This window comes from Equus caballus, chromosome 10 (assembly GCF_041296265.1).
Source record: "Equus caballus isolate H_3958 breed thoroughbred chromosome 10, TB-T2T, whole genome shotgun sequence".
Classification (NCBI taxonomy): domain Eukaryota; kingdom Metazoa; phylum Chordata; class Mammalia; order Perissodactyla; family Equidae; genus Equus; species Equus caballus.
Genome location: NC_091693.1, coordinates 70596642 through 70612502, shown reverse-complemented (window position 1 = coordinate 70612502; position 15861 = coordinate 70596642). Strand labels below are relative to the sequence as shown.

The 15861-nt window shown below is 35.9% G+C and overlaps 1 protein-coding gene across 10 annotated transcripts in view; it reads left to right on the top strand.

Moving 5' to 3' along the window:
- The window catches only part of HS3ST5 (heparan sulfate-glucosamine 3-sulfotransferase 5), a 262850-nt gene that overhangs the window by 106493 nt on the left and 140496 nt on the right, over nucleotides 1–15861 (top strand). For 5 of the 10 annotated variants that reach the window (XM_070225447.1, XM_070225448.1, XM_070225445.1 and 2 more), the window contains exon 2: nucleotides 1285–1477. The gene's annotated coding sequence lies outside the window, so the exon portion shown is untranslated. Of the gene's footprint in view, nucleotides 1–1188; nucleotides 1478–8016; nucleotides 8145–15861 lie in introns of those variants that run through there. The other 5 variants (XM_070225449.1, XM_070225452.1, XM_070225453.1 and 2 more) reach the window with 4 other exon arrangements.

Here is a 15861-nt window from a genome sequence, read left to right as displayed (position 1 = left end):
GCTATCACCACAATCATAGCAGCGGCACTTACTTTTTAACAAATCTTTTTTAAGCACTGTGTCAACCTGCAATAATTCTATTAGGAAGCAACGGAAAACCTCGTGGTTTAAACAAGTGGAATCCAGAGGAAGCAGTTACTAGCATTGGTTCAGCTGCTCATCAATAACAGAGCCTGTATCTTTGTGTTTCTCTGGACTTTCATTGTGTTTTACATCATGGTGACAAGATGTCTGCTCTCCCTTCAAGTGTCACATCCTCACTCAAGGCAAGCAATTGTGTGCAACAGAGAAAAGGAACAGGAATCTTTCTGTTTATCAGTAAAGCAAATTTCTGCCTGCATTTCTTACTCAGCATACTTCTTATAGTTTATGGGCCAGAATGAGGTCACATGACCATTCTTAGCAGTAAAGGAGGCTGGGAAAGTCAATATTTGATCTTCTCATCTCTATTTGTGACACAGCAAAGAAGAAGAAAATTGGGAATGGTTTTTGGGTGGCCAAGCAATAGTAAGTTTTCCCTGAAAACTTACTGTTTTACACTGTACTCTGTGCTTACATGTGTGTTACACTCTTGTCATTTGTATTTGACCTTGTATTTATCTGTATTTGTGGCTTCCTCTACCCTTTAGGAGAATATTTGCCTGGTTAATTACCAATTTTAAAAATAGACGTTTTATTCTCTTTTTCCATTAGCCACTGCCAACATCTGCTTAACTCGTTCAGCAAAGATGCAAGAATTTTCGTTTCCCTGAGTAGGCAACTCATATTGACTAGAAAGGATATTATTTTTATTTATGTCTAATTATCTTGGCAAGCATCACCTGTGTGAAAGAAAATATAGCGAAAGTACCAGATGATTCCATGGGGATTTAGTAAAAGTATCACATTTTATCTTGTCCAGGGTGTGACAGAGTCTCATGTAAGGATGTATTTCCAAGAGACCTCATCAACCTTGCCTTAGAAAGAAATTCAAAACCAAAATGTAGCACCTGCATATCAAAAATAAAATTAGTCATTATACCACTTGATGCAATGTTTAGAAAAAATAGTCAATTAAAGCGATATGAATTCAACCAGAACCCTCTGCAGGCAGCAGCATCATGCAATTCTGACTTCACAATGACATGAAATTTTAAATGACAACTGTGCTAAATCAGGGAGCAGCAAACCCAAGCCAGGTTTAAATTTAGTAACACTGCTAGTTTACTGAAAATAACCTTCTCCAGAGCAGATTCTCTATAAATTTCAGGTGACCAACTACTCGTTTTTCTGTTCTGCTCACAGACAATCGGGGACCCAGGGGCTTCGGCATTGATGACTTCTCTTCTCTACGGCGTTTCTCGTGTCCACTTCACGAGTCTCCTTGGCCAGTCTTGAAACACTTGGGAATTAAACAGAGAATCCACTGCATATATTCTTCTTGAAAATTTCCATCGTATATGTTCAGAACTTTCTGAATAAGCATAAGGATTTGAAGGTAAGTGAATTTTGGAAGTAACTCACATTCTTGTGTAAGAATTACATAGAAAGTGAATATTTAATGCATTTTAATAAAACTTACAAAAGTACAAGAAGTTATCGAATATAAGGAAAATAGCCACCTATGTGCAAGTATAGCAAAAAATGGGAAATAAAAAGTTTAAAAGTTATTGTATGTCATGTAACTGTAAACTCAATCAAGGCCCGGTGGTAATCTTGATATCTGATAATCAGTTTCACACAAAAAAGCATGACATGCAGCGTTCTCAAATTTTAATTGTGCATAAGAGTCACCGTGGGACATGGAGGAGGTCCTTAAAATGCTGATTCCTGGGCACATTTCATAGAGAGTTAGGTTCACTAGGTGTGAGGTGTGACCCAGCAATCTGCATTTTTACAGTTACTCCTAAATGATCCTGATGAAAGTGGGTCCTGGGCCTTTGAGAAACACTGAAATTTGCATTCAAAACAACAGACTTCTAATTTTCAAACTTTGTATTAAATGGGCTTTTATCTTGTTTGTTTCCTTCAGTCACAAGAATAAATAAGGGAGGCACGTTTCGCACAGAGGTGCTAATTAGTGCTCCCTTTTTGACTCCCCAAGTTGAATTATTAATTTTCTTTAACATTCTTTTTTAAAGTTCAATATGATGAGCTGATTCCCAGGTGTCCCTATTTCTCTTTCAGAGTGTCAGTCTTCTCATTGCTTTCTTTAGCTGTTTCTCTGTTCTGTGTAGTTTTAATTTATTCAGATGTTTATGCTTATTGGATCTAATTCTAAGAAATATCTAGAAGATGAAAATAATGAGTGATTGCCGGTATTGGCTAGGCATTTCTACATTTTTGAGGGTTTTTTCTTTTTCTCTTCATTTTGAAAACTCAGCCTTAGATTTCAAAGGGATAAATCTGCTTAATACATTGTTAGCTACTCTTTTTCCTTCACAGATTAAAACTTATAAATCATGTGATATATTTATAACAAGTTACATGTATATTTATTGAATATCACTTCATTGTTTTTCTGTTTCCTATATCTCATTTAGGAACTTCATCTTTATTATTTGTAATTTTAAATTTATGAAAGGTTTGCTTTTTTTTTTTTCCAGTGAAAGCAGTGATTAGTAGGGACATATTCAGATCTTAAATTGTGATGATTCCTTAAAGGTTCAATATGGTATTATTTTTGTAGTGAAAAGTGAGGTTTTTAATCAAAATTCTTTGATTGAATTTCAGGCTTATAGATATTTTCTCCTCTCTATCAGTCTTTCTGTGCACTTCTTCATATTGTGGAGCATTTCTTGTCCATAAAATAATAAAAGGCAAAAATAAACCCTTAATCATAAAGAAGTATATCCCTTAATGCCTGTTAGCCATAGTATTGCACAAAGAAAGTGAATATAGTCATATACATAAAATACGGCAGCACTTTTTTCATCAAAATTAAAGAGTTACAGAATTAGATTAACTATAATATTGAATTTTCCTGTGCATTTGTTGGCAAAATTGTTCTCGATAGTAGGATTGCCATACCTGATGATAAAATCCCCAAATTTGTAGTACACAAGATCATACACTCCCCAGGTATGTGGTACACAAGTTTGTGGTTCAGTAAGGTCCCCAAATAAGATTTCATAAAGCTTTTAGTGCAAATCTTCTGTTATATTTCAATTTCAGAAAAACATAGAAACTATTCTTCAGCTCTTTCCTTTTTTTTTTTTTTTTCCTTTTCAGAGGAGCAGGTGGAGAGAGAATAGAATTGTGTCCTCAAGTGAATCACGTTCAGTATCAATGGCATATTTATCTTAGATGGTAGCTCCCTAAAGAAAACCTACAAGGTAGTTTCAGGGAAGCTGACTGAAGCCGCCTGCTTACTCAGGAAGTAAAATATACAAGAAAAGAAAAAATTATAGAAACTTTATAGAATCCTAGAAGCATACAGTTTTAGAGCAGAAATGGACCACTGAGACTTCTAGTCTGGTCCCCTCACATGTAATGGCCTTGTTTTCTCTTCCAAACTTGCTGTATAAAAGCTCAACACAAAGAGCAGGAAACATCCATCCGGTCAGGCATGACTTATTAACAAGGAGAAACTGAGCAAGTGTTTTCCAATAATGATTTCTTGATAAGGAAGATGGGGGGAAATTTTCCTCCAAGATGAAGTGAAGATCTGAAGAAAATACTCGGGTGCTTATAAATGTAGTAATTAAATTTAAAATCATTCATTATTTAGTCGTCATTAGATAATCTTTTACGTCATCAATCTAGAAATGAAAACAGCAAATTTAGATTTATTTCAAGCTGTAGCAGCTTTATCTGGAAATCTGATATTGAGGGGAAAAGAGCTAAAAGTAAGATACAGCTTTAGAACACTAGAGCCATCTGGGACTATTCAGGACAGGAGAAAGGAGATTTAAATATGTAAGAATTTCTGGGAAGTATCAGTGTTATTATGAAACAGTATAATAATGGTATTTGTGAGATATCCAAAAAGATTAAAATGTGTTTATTATTCTCAAGATAAGAAATTGAGAAGTCATTAAAATTTATATGTAAAAGTATAATTCTTGATGTGCAGAAATGCTCATAGTATACTGTAAAGGGAAACCACAAATTATAAACCATATTATAATGTGGTCCCATTTTTATTAAAAAGCTACAGAGCGGGTGGCCCTGTGGCCGAGTGGTTAAAGTTCTATGCACTCTGCTTCGGCGGCCCAGGTTCACGGGTTCAGATCCCAGACCCGGACCTACTCCACTCACCAACCATGCTGTGGAGGTGTCCCATGTACAAAAAAATGAAGGAAGATTGGCACAGATGTTAGCTCAGGGTGAATCTTCCTCAGCCAAAAAAAAAAAAAAAAGCTACAAATGCATAGGAAGAAAATTGAAATGATATACATCAAAATATTATTAATGGTTATGCTCAATTGATGAAATTATGGCTTATTTTTATTGCTTCTCGGGGTTTGTAAAACTTTTCCTAAAGTATTTATTATTAATGTAATTTTAACATATTTTTTAAGGGCTGGGAGAATATTCACTTCTCTGGGAAATTCACTTTTATTAGAACTACAAGGTCGTCCTGCTGATTGTTGTTTAAAATAGCCTTAAAGCAAAGCCCTTGCATTTTGTAGTATTAAACTGATTTGAATATGAGAATAGTACTTGCGCTTAGATCAAAATGATTTTTAGATATTTTTAGATACTTAGATTTTTAGATATTTTTAGATCATTTGTGGAATATTGCAGTAGAATAAATTTCTCAAGTTTCTCCCTTCATTAAACACTCATAAGTTCACATTATGATGATTAATTCTGTAGAAATCTTCCTCATTTTTTGTATGAGATAATTCCAGTGTGATTTCAAGAATTTTCTAACTATAATAGTTTGCTGCATTTGGAGGATAATTTTATATGTTTGGTTACATTAGTGTTAATCTGTCTTTGTTCTTTCAATCTCCAATGTAACATACGGTTAGTCTCACCATTATTACTACCAGCTGCAGTTGGCCTATGATTTTGTTCATTCTGTCTGAATTCAAAGTAATTAGCTCTTTAGTTTAATGACAATATTTGTTAATGGGTTTTTAGGGCCAAATTCTGCTGTTAGAGAGTGGGTGGTATATTTGAAGATAGAATCTGGCCCTTATGTTTTAAGCATAAGCTGGGTAATTTGATTTCAAAATGATGGTTTAGAGAATTTGGGGTAGGAAAACTAAATCTGCATTTATCTGAAGTTTCTCAGTTTCAAGAAACAGAAAATCAAAGTGGCAATTTATGTAAATGAACAACACACCCACTGAAAGTTCTCTGATGCAGCTATCCTGCATGTGTCGTTCCGTATGCAGTTGGAATAAGAAATGACATGATAATTATCAAGCAGACATTAAGTAAATTTCCTTATGTGACGGGGCATACACTGAGTCCTGTAAGTGCAATGAAACAGTTTGATCGTTGTACTTTTTTCCAGCTTGAGTGAGATGTAATTGACATATAACATTGTGTAAGTTTGAGATATACAATGTGATGATTTGATACACATATATATTATGAAGTGATTCCCACAATGAGGTTAGTTAACACATCCATCACCTCACATAATTAAGAGAGTAGATCTTAAATGTTCTCTCTCTCTCTCTCTCTCTCTCTCACACACACACACACACACACACACACAAAATTGATCATTACATTTTTGAAGGACTCAGTGAAGTAGAAAGAACCCTTGCCTGAGGATCGCTGGGGTTCAAGGTCAGACTCAGCTTCCTGGTATTGGCATGACCTTGGGGAAATCTCTTTACCTCTCCCTAGGCCTCAGTTTCTTTATCCTAAAATGAGGCCTCTGCACCAGATGATCCCAGTGGTCCCTTCCAGCTCAAAAATGATAACTAACTTATTTTAAAAGAGCACTATAAGGAATGCACAAGGAGGGCAAGGAAGGTGCAATGACTTGAGCTAACTTAATAAACAAATCACTGTCTACTGAAAGGTACTTTGGAGACATTTTGACCTTAAGAACTTTCCTTCAATGATGTGTTACTTTTATCCTGGAGAAGACAAATATTTGGAAGGTTTTAGGTAGAGGAGACTATAGACTGCTCTATTAGAAGGTTTCAAGGAGACCAGTTTTGGCAAAACTTGAAAGAAGAAAAAACCCCACCTAGCAACAGCTGAGATATCCAACAATGAAATAGGATGCTTTGGGAGATCATGGATTCACCATCATTATAGGAAGGAAAGTGGGTACCAAGGGGTATATGTGCAGCCAAACTGCCTTTCAAGCTTTAAAAGCTAGAGGCAAATATTCTGAACATGTGGGAACTCAGGAAATGCTGTTATCGTGAGCCCTTTTTGAGGCAATTATTAAAGGACCAATTCCATCAAACGAAGAGGTGACTCTGGAAACTACTGCAAAAGACGATTGTGAGCATTGCATGTATTTAACTCTAAAACTAAACCTAAAATAAATATGGAGATTAAGGTGACAGGATCGAGCATAAAAGTATACTGTTCTGTACAACTAAAACAACTAACAGGATTTAGGAGGACATAACAGAAAGAATTTGGGCATGTATTAGCTGATTGCTTTATTTTCAATATCTAGGAAATCAGTGGGTATCATTCAAATCTGACAAATCAAGTCATAGAAGTATAAGCCTGTTGAAGAGTAGGGAAAAAAAAAACACTAAGAAAAGTCAAGTTATTGCCCAACATTAGATGGCAAAGGATGAGGGGAGAAAATGGGGGTAAAAATGCTACTTTTTCTATCACTGATAATTGGGAAGGAGTAAATATTCTAAAGATATAGAAGATCAAGGTTATTCTATGAAGTTACAAACTTCATATACAGGTTATTATATAAACTTGTAAAGTTATAAATTAGGATAAACTGTGCACTCTGTTAAATATTCTTAAAAAGCTAAATGCAAATATTAAGGAAGGCAAACAGATCATATAATGAAAGACTCTTCAAAACTTTTAACAGAAAACTTAAAAAGAGACTTAAAAATGTTTTTTTAAGAAAGACATTATAGGCTGCTCTATTAGAAGTTTTCAAGCAGACCAGGGTTGGCAAAATTTGAAAAAAATAACCCCACATAGTAACAGCTGAGACGTCCAATAGGATGCTTTGGGAGATCATGGACTCACCATCATAATAGGAAAGAAAGTAGGTACCAAAGATTGATCTTATTGATCTTTCATAACAATAAATGTAAAGAAATGCATTTCCTTTTTTTAACTATGCTTTTTTTGTTTTTGTTTTTGGTGAAGAAGATTGGCTCTGAGCTAATATCTGTTGCCAATCTTCCTTTTTTTTTCCTCCCCAAAGTCTCAGTGCATAATTGTATATCCTAGTTGTGAGTCATTCTAGTTCTTCCATGTGGGATGCCACAACAGCGTGACTTGATGAGTAGTGTGTAGGTCCACACCCAAGATCTGAACCAGCAAATCCCTGGCTGCCGAAGCAGAGCCACAAACATAGCCACTCAGCCAGGGGGCCGGCCTCCATTTATTTCTTTAAAAAGACAATATTTTCATATTGGCTCACAGTGCAGAACAAAACTCTAAGCCGTATACAAGGATACAACCAAAACAAAGTCATTTAAAAATTTGAAAAGGAAGGAGTAGGCAAATGCAACCTAAAGAAATTAGGAGTCGGACTGTTAATATCAGAAAACATGAAATTTAGGACCAAAAAGCAATAACTAAGACAAAAGAGGAACTTTATAGTGAACGCTGATGGGTGTAACGCATAATGAAGGTATACAGTCATGAGTAAATCAGAGCTTTAAGGACAACCATAGGTGTTTGTTTGGCAAATAAACTTAACTTCCCAAAACATGCCAAGAAATACCAACAGTTCATGTGTTAGGTGCTGGACTAAGTCTAAAAGTCATGTTCTGTAATCTAAAGCAAAACACTTAAATTGAAATTTATTTAAAAGAGAAAGTATTTCTATATCAAAGACAATTAAAACTACCTATTCCCCCCAAAATTAAGTACCCAACTAATGACAAAATTTCTTTTCATTATCAGAAAAAATGGGTCCCAAGTTGCTTCTCTTTTTGAAAAGAAGGGAAACGTCCACGAAGTCTGTAAATGTATGCCTTCAACATATTTGATTCGAAGAAAAGTGGAACATTTGGATAACCCACCCTCGACAGGTATTCTTAACAGCAGGACCTAATTTCAGAATGTTTGCAGTCAAGAGGTTTCTGCTGAGCAAAAGTTCTCGTTCAATTTAGGAATGCAGATTATAATAATTTTCCTATCCTCCTCCCAGCAGGTTTCTTGCCTTCATTTTGCAGACTCCTAAGTTCAGTGAGAAACAACTAGGTAACTTCACTTCCAGGAGAATATAGCCTTCAAGCATAGTCCCATTAACTCAACTTGGTTATAATGCAAAGCTGCTTAGCTTCGGTAGGGAATGGAATACAGGTGAATTGCTTTTCTAATCTAATACCAGTTTATAATAAGCACACAGTGGTTTATGATGGCAAACTTTGTAGAGCATGAAAAATTATGGGGGAAAAAGCTTATTTTTTCTGACCTAAAATTGTGAAGAAACGTCATGAACCCAGCATGTGACACTCCTATTAAAATAAAGGGAGAAAAATATTCAAAAATGAAAATTCAACACATTGGCCTTTATGATCTGTTATTTCAGCAAAAAAAAATTTAAATGATGTCATGATATTTTATAGTAGCCTTTGTTCCTAGGTAACACAGTTTTTCTAATTTACATACATTTTCCGTTTTCTCCACTTTAATTTCTTTCTCTCTACTAGGCCTCAACCGTGTAGGTTGAAATTTCTTTACTTTGTTTGAGAAAGTAAAGATTGCTCAAATATCATCTTTTGTCTGCTGATATTAAAATAATCATATCTGTATAAACGCAAGTTAAACTATGTAAACCACACATTCCTGTAATGTAGGTCATGAAGATATCGGTCATAGCCTTTGAATAAGAAAATTCTACATGACAGTTTCAGGTTGATTAAAATCAAATAGGTGAGATGGGTGTCAGAACCAACAGTTTACAACCACCACTGTTCTATCTTTATGCTCAGGCTCAGGTAATTCACTTTGCTCATCCATTAGTCACTCTTCTTTCATGAATAAGGTACATATGCACCGTTTTCATTGTGCCTGGTCAACACTGCCAAATTTAACAACTGGTTTTTATAACAGAGGAAGTCAATGTCCAGCCAAGTGCAATATGAACTTTATAAGCTATACTGGCTTGATGTGTGTTTGCTTTTTTATGCATAATACTATGATTTCAACTGAGAATCAAGACCTATACCGGGATTCATTATAATCCAATGCAAACTTCATTTCTTCATTCATCCAACAAATATTTGGCTCATAACTACTAAGTGCCAGGCTGTTCTAAGACTTGAGATGCATCACTGAACAAAACAAGGCATTCTGTTGGAACAAACAGACAATAAAAAATAATCGTAACAAGTAAGTGAATTATTTAGTATCATAGACCATGACAAGGTATTAAAGAAAGCAAGCATAGGTTGAATGTAACAAGGGAAGGGAACAATATGATTTACAGATCCCGCACTGCTTGTACCAGCTCTTCTGGCAAATGTTTTGCTATGTTCAGTCTGATTGTCTGGAAATCAGAATATGTGGATTGGACTCGGAGAGTGGAGTCATTATTAAATGACTGTTGCTCAAATGTTCTTTTTTTAATTAATAAACTTCCATGCATTGACGTGAATACTTGAGATACTTTAAACCCTAGAGTTTCTCCAAATTAAACTATCAACTGCACGTTTACTAACTTTTAGCTTTAAAAAGTTCTTTGCTTGGTTTTCTTACAGGTGGTCTAATTAACAAGTGCTCTTCAAGTAATGTGGTAGAATTTCCAAAGGGGTCAAACAAAGAAAATAAAAAATTATATTGAATTTAAATGTCTTTCTTTTGTCCTGATTGTTTATAATCCATGGAATAATTTCAAATTGTAGTGTCACTCTAACCATAATCCTTGTCAGTGATGTTAAGCAATGCCTAATTAGTTCAAAAAGACTCAAACACCAAGCCAGCATATAATAAATTTTAGAATTAACCTGGATTTTGAAAGTATCTAGGTATAGACACTTTAGATAAAATTCTTACTTGATTCTCAGAAAAATAAGGACTGAACTCGAAACTTGAATACATATTTTTAAAAAATAACCTATAGTCATTTCTAATTTAGTTCTTTTTGTGATGCTACTTTAAGAATTATTATCATGTTGGAGCTGGCCTGGTGGCGCAGATGTTAAGTTCACACGTTCCATTTCTCAGTGGCCTGGGGTTCGCTGGTTCGGATCCCGGGTGCGGACATGGCACCACTTGGCACGCCATGCTGTGGTAGGCGTACTACATGTAAAGTAGAGGAAGATGGGCACGATGTTAGCTCAGGGCCAGGCTTCCTCAGCAAAAAAGAGGAGGACTGGCAGTAGTTAGCTCAGGGCTAATCTTCCTCAAAAAAAAAAGAATTATTATCCTGTTGATAACCATCTGCATCCCTAACTACCAATGCTATAGAATCACAGCCTGTTTGAGCTGGAAGGGATCCCAGGAATTCTAGTCCAATTGCCTTTATTTTACAGGTGTGAAAACTGAGTCCCAAAGAGGATAAGTAGTTTGTGCAGGTCCAGGAAGCCAGTTAGTAGTACAACTGGGACCACAACACATTCTTTAAAATGCAAATCCAGTACATCATTCTACCTGAGATTTTTCCAGTGCTTATTATTAAAATAATTTTTCCTTTAGGGGCCAGCCCCGTGGCCGAGTGGTTAAGTTCTCGCGCTCCGCTTCAGCGGCCCAGAGTTTTGCCAGTTCAGATCCTAGGCATGGACATGGCACCGCTCCTCAGGCCGTGCTGAGGCAGCATCCTACATGCCACAACTAGAAGGACCCACAACTAAAAATATAAAACTATGTTCCAGGGGGCTTTGAGGAGAAAGAGGAAAAATAAAATCTTAAAAAATAAATAATTTTTCCTTTAAATTCAGGAGAGTTGACCATACCTTTGAATTCCACAAAGTAATCTGATTAGTGAGTGGGCCTGCACTCCCAGAAATGGCCTCCCTTATTTGATAACCTCTTCAGTGCTACCAGAATGTGACTTTTTAAAAAAATTAGAATGATCTTTTGAGATTTTTTCTTTGAAATATAAATGAAGTTATTTATGAAGCTATGAAATTACTTACCTGTTAGTCAGAATATATGGCACAAATGAAATACAACTGCAATGAATTATTTTGCAATGAATTGTGAGGTGAGAAAATTATAAATAGTATAAAGTGCTGAGTTTAGCAAACAGCTTAAGTAACATCTGGGCCCTGGGTTCCTCAGAGTCCTTAGGAAATGATACAGAGTCATGTGTGAGAACTCTCTGAACCCTCAGAGGGGAAAATTATGTAACTCACTGCAAAATCATTCAGTGGATTTAATAGGGCAGAGAGGCAATATGTTCAAAACACAAAGAAAAGTATGAAAGACTTTGTATGCTAAGACTAGGGAGTTTCATATGCCAAAAAAATTCAAACAATTAAAGCAATATCAATTAATTTTCTAAGACAGTTTTTCATTTAAGTAAGCATTGTAGTACATCTTAAAACGTACGTTTGTTTCTTGCAAATAGATTCTAAATTTGCTTGAGATGAAGGATATAAGCATGCTTTATAGAATGATAAAATTGGGGTTTCTCATTGCACACAGTAGAATGTTAATATGTATTTTGAAGCATATCATTTATTAAACCAATAGAATTTAAATTTTAAGTGCGTTAGAAAGTAGGTATAACATTAGGTACGTGGCTCTAAATGATGGATGTGGATGACGATGGAAAACAGCTGAAACTACCCAGGGTCCAGAAGACTTCATGAGTGCTTTGTGAACTTATCAATGTTTTGATGGTTTTGTCTGATAGCGAATGAAATAAGAAAATGAATAATTCACCTAGTTTTTACTCCTGTTATTACACACTGGCAAATCCTATAAGACTAAGAAGCTAAAAACTGGATCTTCTATCTGTGCTGATATCCATGACACAGTTCAATGAAAGTCCTCCATAATAAGTAGAGTTAATTGAAAATTGTAATTTAAAATTACATCTGGCTTTTATTAATGTGATAGGTAATTATTAGCATTCTAGCATTAGGCATTTTACTAATCATTATTTTCAATAATAGAAAAAAAAGATGTTTAAGAGACTGCAAAGCTAATATATTTCAGATTACCAGTCGAAAAAAAACTGTGAAAAAAACTGATTTATGTTTATTTTTGATTGATTGAATTCATTTTGTCTGAAGCCCTTAGTGATGTCCTTGGAAATTTCTATCCCCTTCCTTTTCCTCTTCCCCCTCCCATGAATATTTATGTCATTTAGAAGTCAGCAACATTTTTTGCATATTCTTTTCCCAAAGGAACATTTTTTTTTCCCATTTTTAATCACTTCATAGATAAACTGTTCTCTGATAACCAAGGGAATTAGTGGCCAGACTTTCCCTCTGTATAAACCTGTGTGGTCCAAGAGCGTTTTAGTTTGCCTCCTGGGCTGAGTAAAATTGAACATACCTTAGCCTTTCATTGTCTTTGCACATATTATGTAAATTAGTAAAAATAAACGTAATGTGATTGGAAGTATGGTTTGACAGACAATATCTTGTAATGTAATATCCAAATACTTATAAGCTAGAAATAGTGCCTTGGGGCACCACATTTATTGTGAATGAGTATTTGCATTTACACATTTTGTCTAGAGTTTAGACTTGCATAATAAATCCCTCACTGTGGAAAGCAGAATTGTTTTTGAAACATTTTACTTACTGCTCTAAGCCTAACAAAGAAATACCAAATGCACTTCCTCCCACAAAGAGTTTTCAGTCTGTTTGGGAAAGTAAAGCACAGAGGCATAAGAAGTCAGATTACACAAGTTAATAACAAATAGAAATTTCTAGATGGATTGACATGGCCGTGATAAATTCTCTTTCTATATACCATACGTACACAAGTTCAGTGCTTGAAGAAACTTACGCAAAAAGTATTTAAAAAGTCGTGTTTGTCTTTTGACAGCAGAGTGTATTTCCTAATGATTTGGACTCTGGACGTAGGACAGTTACATGTTTGAATCTTAACAAGGATCAACTAATACCCTGGCATGCTAGGTCTAATCAGGACATTGCATTTCCCATTTCTTCGGAGTAGGCTGTTTAAATCCTAGCTTGCTCCTAGCTCATCAGGAAATGGCATCTTTCCTTCAAAACTTCATATCTACAGAAAGGCTTAGTAGCCTTTCAACCAAGTTTTCCTTCTTTCCAAAAGAACCAAAATTTTCAACACTGAGGTTCTGAGCATTGTTTCATTTCTTAAGAAAATTATTTATACCTATATATGTTTGGGTAAATGTCAAGGATGTTTGTCACTGAAATAGAACTGCTTAGTTCTTCAGGTAATGAAATGAAAATTTTCTTTTTTATTTTGTTTTGCTCCTTGGCCTTGAGAACCATCACGATGGCAAGCAAAATATTTAAATAAGTATGTAGCTTAAAGTTTATTCAATCATACAGGAAGGTAAGTTAAATATTTAGGCAAACCCTAAACTCATTTTAATGTGCGGGGAAAAAAGGAAGCTCCATTTTTTCCAGGTTAGTGGTAGAGCCATCCATGACTGGATTTCCTGATCACATACAAGGTGGTTCAGAAGAGCAATTAAGAATGTGAACTCTGGAATCAGATTGCTTAAAACCAAATCCCCAATTCTCCTGCTTACTATCTGAGTGACCTTGGGCACCTTCCACTGGCTGAGTCTCAATTTCCTCATATGTAAAATGCAGATGGTCATATTGCCAACATCACACGGCTACAGGAATTAGAGATGAGTCATGTAAAGTACTTTGTAAGGTTTAATAGGTGTAAACTACTCTCATTTCTACTATTCCACATGGCCTCTCTTGTTTTTCCCAAAATGAAATCTTGTGCAACACTTTGAACCTTGATTGTTCCTTCATTATCATTGTTTCCATTAACTTGAAAATGAAGAAACTATAAATATATAACCTGATATAATTATAAAACTATATGTAGGATGTGCATTCACATAAGCATATAGGAATTTTGAAAATATGCAAGTAAGATTGTTTAATAGAATACTTTCATCCTCAGGATAATGGTTGCTTTAAATCTGCAGCTTTGGAACAGGATTTAAATGGCAACCTAATGGCTTTGTCATCATGACCACATAAAAGGTCTGGCAAGATGTGTAAATTTGTGCATATGGGCATGGTTGGCAAGGCCTTTGAGTTGAAATTGAAACCACCCAACAAGTTGTTTCATCAAAACAGTGCCTGGAAATGTTTGCATTTTATTGCAGGGTGGTTGGCTTTCCAGCTAAACCCATTAGTGAATGGAGAATGTGGGCAGTCAGAGGAATGTAGTGCAGGAGACTCTGTCCCTCCAGATCGTGGAGCAGCTGGAGTGAGTCAGGCTTAACTGACACTTGACAGCTGTCCATCAGGTTTTAATGGAGAAAAGAACTTCATGAAGCAGCAGCTGCCTTCAGCACCACAGAACCCAAAGAGAAATACAACTGACTGAGGTACCGAAGCTCCCCTCCCACCCTCCGCTGCTGCCAACCTACTCTGGGTAGCCATGAACTCTATCCCTCTAACTATAACCATGCAGACCTGAATCCAGGAGAAGATTTTTTAGGAGCACTGTACTTTCATTTTTTTAAAAAAGGGAGGATGATTCTTTCCTCTGTTTCTGAACACTCCTGAAGGTTTTCTGGGTCAGACTAAAAAGTTCATCGGTAACCATTTTGGCTCAATAGACTTGCCCGCCTGCACATATCAACTCACTCTCTAGTTCCTTTTTGTCAACTGCCTGTAGATAATGAGACAAAGGATATGAGATGAGAAGATATAAGTGTATCTACTGTTGTAGAGTGGAATCTTCCTTATTGCAAAGGTTAAATGCATCATCGGAATGCCTCCTAATCAGCATCATTGAAAATTTGTTTACTATTTTGGGCCACAGAATATATAAAAAAAAATTGACAGTCTGTATCGTGACTGACAGTGCATGCATTTATAATATGCTGGTTTTATCTGCGCGTTGTTGCATTGGACTTTGCCAGACATTGTGAAGAGATTGCCACAAGTTAACAAGTCGCATGGCTGCATGCTTGATTTGATTTACTCCAGGGCCTAGCCAGTGCATTCAGCTTTGTTTGTTAACCTAGCAGAACATTATTTATTAATGAGTTCTTCATGCTTTATTAAGCCTAATGTCAAAACACCTCTGTGGGACCCTACTAGGCATGTTTGCTCTTTGTGGTAAGACCTTCCAAAGAAAATGAAAAATTATGCAGCACTGCTCCGGTTAGAACCCAACAGATAGCAGTTCAATTTCTCTTGAACCTGTCAGATGGTATTTCTGAATCTCTGTGAAAGATCTGAATCTGATGCAGTGTGGAACTGAAACTACAGAATGCTTTCTTTTAGATGTCAGTAATTACAGTCCCTTTAAAACAAAACAAAGCTTCTGTGGCCCCAGAAGATGAGTGGGCTCTTCAGCAGGCCAAGCTAACAAGTTTGCTAGGAGGGGAAAAGCACAGATTCAGTCTCTGCAAAAGTAGTGAGGAAGTATAGACTTATGCAGATGTCATAGTAATTTGAGATTAGTAACAAAGTGAAATAATTAAGAACATCTGAGTTGTAAGGGGAATGGGCACAATTCTGAAATATACTGAGACTTAGCAGTTGGGGCTGGCTGGGAAAGGGGAAGAAGTTTCTATGGCTGAGGATGACAACCAGTGGATATGACAGCATACAAAAGGCAGGGACCTGTCAGCCTAGTGTTCTCCTGACTTCA